Below are 6,440 nucleotides of genomic sequence, written 5' to 3'. Positions count from 1 at the left end.
TTAACCGAACAACGCAACCGTACGACCAAACGAACCGACATCCGAGATGTTTTTGAGCATATTTTAAGTTCCCTATACTTTAAATTTATTTTAGATCCTTGAAATGGGGTTAACGGGGCTTGAAAGTGCCAAAAAAATCAAGTTTTACAAGTGTAGGAACCATTTTTGAAATTTCTGGCAGATTCAATGAACCTAGTCCATTTTGAAGTGTTGATGGTTTTCACCCATGGTTTTGCAAAACCATGGGCTGGTATTCAATGAACATAGTCCACATTAGGGGCTCCCATGGTTTTAGAAAACCATGGGCACACATGTAAGGTCCAGATCAAAGCTCAGTTTTCGAGGAACGATCTTAACGGTTCTAGAAATCCTATATATACCCCATCCATTTCACTTCAAAACCCACAATTTGAAATCTGATTTATGCTCTCTAAGTGGAAGTACATGCTTCCTACCTGAGAGAAAAATCGGAATCAAATCTTGCGGGGACCTTCTGTAAGCGTTCTTTCGTTCTTTTCATTCGTTTTAGCGTTAAAGTCAAACTGCGTTTGACTTTCTGCTTTGACCAGTTTATGGTCAACGCGAAGTTCGTTTGAACTTCATAACGTGAGCGTAATCACGATGGTTATAGTCCCTAAGTGACTATACCTACTGATTACCACGTTATCTAGGCTCAGTGACGAGTCGTAGTTTCGGCCAAAATGCATTTTCTCACGTATTTTGTAACCAAACTACTCTAGGATGTCAAACCCAGTTGTTTTGATATCAAAACCTGTTTTCTAACTTAACTAAACATGTTCTAGCATGTTTAGCTCGTCACTTTTTAGTTTGGTGCTTGTGTAGGGTCGTAAGTCAAGCGGAATAAACACCCGCTTAGACTTTCGAACACGACCCGTTTGGTCGATCGTTAGGATCCGACCAAACATGTTTAGTGATCATAGTAGCATAGGGAATAACCTTCCGAGGTTATACCTTATGGTCACTTAGGTTTGATTAGTCGCATGATAAGTAGTTATGTGCCTTTGGTAAATTACCAAAATACCCTTTTCATACATAATTGGTAATTAAGCATATGTAACCTAAACTTTTGTCACGTAACTGATTATGTAACATAATTAAACATGTATGGGTATAAATACTTGCCATAGGACTAGTTAGACGTCTCGAACGCGCATTGCGCGTGCGACGCGTTAAAGTAGCATAAGCTACCTTAATGGGTCACGATGGGTCGAAAGCACTTAGGTTAGGTTCCGATTTAGAATGTAGGCTTTATTAAACCATATCACATGAGTTCCAACACTCATTTGGTTTACAAGACCTCATTCTGTCCGATCTTCCGATTTAGGCGTCTATTGTTTGACTAGTGGTTCGATTATTAGGTGCTACTTGATTTCTCTGATTTGCTTGAGTTTGTTGGAGTTCAATTTGATCGAGGATACTTTGCATTTCATGTGAGTACATAGTTCCCCTATTTTACTGTTTTTAAATGTTTTGGGGTGATTCATATGTACGAAATGTTTTCAAGGTTTAAACGATGATTTCAAAAAACGATTAAAACAATTTTTACTAAACTAATAACGATTTCAATAATGTGAACAAAACTTGATGGTTGTAGTTACATAACGAATGACATTCATTAGTTTTGGCCCAACCGACCAGTATTAGGTTATGGTACCATAGGATCTGACAAATCCCGTTACTTTACTACACCCATGGTTATGTGTGGGGGTTGTGGGTAGCGACTGAATCTGATGATTAATTAACTTACCCTTTGGTGGTTTGTTAATTCGAGAAGCGATAAGCGAGGTGATCGAGTCACGAAGGTTTGAATGTTATTAACGAGACGACCATATATAAGTTATCACAATTAAAACGAGGACGATTTAAACGATTTAAACGAGTAAACGATTTGGGAACGATTTGGAAACAATTTGGAAACGATGTTAAACAATTTGGGTAAACGATTGGTTTTTGGCTAGTGCTTAGATAACGGGACGGGTGTAATATGGTGAAAACATGGTAGATACGCCGCTGGTACTTCTTATATATAAGTGTTTTCAACATATTACATACCGTGGCGTTATTTAGTTCACTTGGGTAAACGATTTTGGAACGATATCACACAAACGAGGTTTTCGAAATGATATAAACCATAGGAGTTTTATTAACGAGATTTTATTAACGATTTAATACGAGATGTTTTACAAATTGCTTTACTAAGACAAATGTTTTTGGGTTAAGAATCATGGCTACGAGGTTTTATAAACTATAATCAACTTGATTTGAGTTGGTTAACTATGTTGCAATACATTTTCTTTCAAAACAAGGTTTGTATTTTGACTCTTGTAGTCTAATAAAGTACTGCAACATATAAACGAGCCATGATTTCGATACTCTTATAAAACCTATGTACTCGCCAGCATTTCCTTGCTGACTAAGTTTTTACATATGTTTCAGGTGTTGATGCTTGATCGATTTCTAGGATGCATGCGTCACATAGGATCTGGACAAGGCCTTAGTGACATAATAACTATGATAGACGATATAAAACTTGTTGGTTCTATGTGTTAAGACAATGTAATGTTTAATTTTATCAATAAAACAAAACTATTTTGTATCCATGGTTGTTAAACAATAGCTTCTGTTGCAACACTCCCCGACGTTTCCGCCACGGTTTGTTGTCCTACGTGGTCGGGGTGTGACATTAATAACAAAAACAGAACGGATTGAAGTTGATCATCTCTCGAAACCTTCGATCAGCAATGCACATACTGCAATCAGAGATAACAATGAATTAGTAAGAATCGAAGACCAACGGTACATATTTAAAAAATGAAGAATACGAACCTTCAATCAGCCACAGAAACATGATTACACATACTGCGATTGAACAACGCATCAGTAATAATAGATGATTACAAAACAAAATCAAAAAGAAAAATCAAACCTAAGTCTCAGATGTGATGAACACGAAAACAAGGCCATTGCAGATTTCTGTTAAAACAAAGTAACCGTTTTTGTTTATATATGGGAGCGGGAAAGAACTGATTATTTTAAAAAAATGGAAAATAAATTCGAATGTTTTCATTTGTGTGTGTATCAAGAGAGACAGAAAGCGAGAGGGAAAGAGTGAGTAAGTGGGGGGGGGGGGAATGGAGAGTGAGAGAATGGAGATTGTGTTTGTGTTTGTGTGGGTCAGTGGGTATATAGAATTTTTTGCAAGAATAGGGGACTCAACCAAGGAGAGAGTGCTTATAGGTGGGCTTGAAAAACCTTTTCAACTCTAGGTAGTTCGTTGTTTGAAACAACAAACTTCTACCTTACTTCTACAAAAGTTTTGTAAACATTCCTTTTGTCAGAAGTTCGCTGTTTGAAAGCACAAAGTTAATGAAGTTCGTTGCTTAAAAGCACAAAGTTAATGAAGTTCGCTGTTTAAAAGCACAAATCTAATGAAGTTCGCTAAGAACTTATACAAGATCGCTGTTTGAAAGCACAAATTTATTGAAGTTCGTTGTTCCATATAAAGAATTTATATAAGATCGTTGTTTGATATTACCATGTTATATAGTTCGCTGTTTGGATCAAAGATGTATAATATAGTTCGTTGTTTAAAGGGGTCGGGCTTCATATGTAAAGAAATTATAGGGTTTAAAAGGTGCTCATTTGTTTTGCAGCCAGTTGGTTTGGGATGGTAGAACAAAGTAGGCTACCTCATTTATTTATATGTCGCACTTTTATAATATCCTATCTTGTTAATGCTATGTTTGGGAAAAAAACTGTTCCGGGTTCGAGTTTTCAGATATCACAATTAAAGCAATGTAGCCTCCAAGATTATTCGGGACTTGTTTCAACATGATGTTTTTGTAACACCCCGTGTTTCGAAAGTCAAAGTCAAAGTCAAGATTAAAGTCAAAGGAAGAAAAGCTTGCTAATTGCGATCTGTCACTCCTTGCTCTAATCATGTTTTGACTTCTTTGACTTATAATTAGTCTATTTTATTGTGTACATTAGTTGTATTATGTGGAGTACCTGTTAATAATCGAAGTTTATTCGCTATTTATCGATGTTTATCGCTTATCGCAATCGCGCTCGCAACTCGAATTATGTGTCAGGGTTATGGTTATACGTGTGTGTGTGTGCCTTTTATGTGTTACTTGTGCATGTTTATTTATGTTCATATTGTGGTGATTAATCGAAACGCAATTGAAACTAAATCGAAATGGAATCACAAACGCTAAACGCAAGTGAAATAGGATGATTATATGTTAGATATAGTAGTTGGGATTAAAAGTAATTTGACTAGGAAACTCTATCGCATCGCAACGCTCGCAATCACAATCGAAATGGCCAAACTCCTCGCACCAAACACTCGAACCAAGTGACCGATTGACAAGATGACCAGCCGACCGACCGGCCGATCGATCGAGCTGCCGCACGATCGGTCAGCCACTCGATCGGGCTGCCACCCGATCGACCAGCCCTTTCCACTTTGGGTAACCCTATAAATACCCCATGTCACCATCAAACTTTCCACTTTTGCTCTCTGACGTCCGACCAGCGCTCCAACCTTGCTTTTTCTCCGATTTCTCGCAATTCCGGTAAGATCTCAACCTAAATCTTGTACATCTTTGATCTACTTGTGACAACCCTCACATTTACAGGTATCTGTACGATTAATTAATAATTAATTTATGCTTAATGACTGTGCTTGATTACAACTGTGATTAAACTGCTTTATGCTTTCTGATACATACATACACATGCATCACATTTTATACTGTCACTTCATTTATTTCATACAAACATTAGTGACAAACTTGATGCACAAAGCACAGTTAGCATACAGAGTGGATAAACCATAAAGACATGCTGACAATACCAGCACCTAGACAGACAATGTCATTGAGGCCAGTATGAGCTAGAGATAGAGTACTACACTAGTAGGGAGTGTAGGGAAGTGAGGACCATAAAACTGCGTCATTAGATGATAGTTATAGTGCCCGGAAGTGCCTAAAACATACTTTAAGTGCAGAATTCTGCACTAAATAAACAAAATTCAGCATTTAACAATGCTAGTAAAGTGTAAAAACTTGGCAAAATAGTCCTAGATATTTTCCAAAGTGTTGGGAATTTAATGTGTCACTAAAAGTAATATAAAAGACACTTTAAAGATTAATTTAGCACTTTAACGGATCAACACCCAACCGAACAACCGGACTTTACCCGGAACATAAAAATATTGCCAAACACATTGTTTTTACTTTTCTGAGCTAGTTAGGGTCCCCGAACACCCTGACACACCTTATATTACATAACACACAATAATACACTAACTATATCATCTAATCCTAACTAGATTGTAACTAGAACTTTACAACCCAACCCCATACCCCCCCCCTTCAACGGTCATGGATGTGGGGACACCCCCCCCCCCACACTTCTTTCCCTTATTTTATTTGATAATGTTGGATGATGAGGAACACATTACATGATGGTTAATGTTGATTTCGGATTATAAATAAACTCAAGGGGTTAAGACTTTCATTTCACAAACACACAAACAAACAAGCTTTCTCCTCTCTTCTTCCCCCTTGTTCGGCCGCCACCTTACCACCACCATACCACCACCTTCAAGCTTCCTTCAAGCAAACTACACATAGACAAAGGTGCTAGAGACCGAACAAGTAAGCTTGGTGCACTCGGAAGCTCAAGGACCGCTCTTGTTTTCTTTTATCCAACACTTTTACGCTTTGAAACTCCCCTAGCCTTGTGCTAGTAGTAAGTGCCTTAGATCTTCATCTTGTTCATAATTTTGGTGGTTAATAGTTGAAAGAATGATGAAAATGTAAGAAACTCTAAAGAACATAAACAAGTCTTGAAGTATAAACTATCTAGAGAAGATGTATGGTTAAAGTGATGTTGAAATTATGTTGATCTTGTGTTGTTATGCTTGTTGAATGTTGTATGTTAGATAGAATGATATGGTTCATCACATAGACTTGCTAGATCACGTTTAAAGACATGAACTAGCAAGATGTGAAGGTTAAAAATGTTGTGGATGATGAAATCATCCACATATAAGCTATGAACTTGATTACATACATGTTTCTTGAAAAATAAAGATCAAAATGGGTTGTAAACTTGTAGATCTAAAAGATCTATGAGTGGTTTTTCGAAAGAACCAAGTGAAAAATCTTAGTTTTGTTAAAACTTAGGTATTGTATGAACTAAACACATTTTTAGTAAGTAAACAAGTGTATAAACACTTGTGTAAGACCGCCCGTAGTGGGGCGTGACTTGTAAAAAAATTAAAAAAAAAACGCTCTAAAACGCCCCGGTCACCATTACATGGGGCGTGACCGGGCGTTTTTTTTCAAAAAAAAACCACAGTGGCGTTTTAATTAAAACGCTTAAAATTTGAGGGGGATCGAGAAATGACC

Source organism: Helianthus annuus, chromosome 8 (assembly GCF_002127325.2).
Source record: "Helianthus annuus cultivar XRQ/B chromosome 8, HanXRQr2.0-SUNRISE, whole genome shotgun sequence".
In the NCBI taxonomy this organism is placed as follows: Eukaryota; Viridiplantae; Streptophyta; class Magnoliopsida; order Asterales; family Asteraceae; genus Helianthus; species Helianthus annuus.
The sequence above is the reverse complement of the archived record's forward strand: the minus strand, read 5'-3'. Positions refer to the sequence as shown.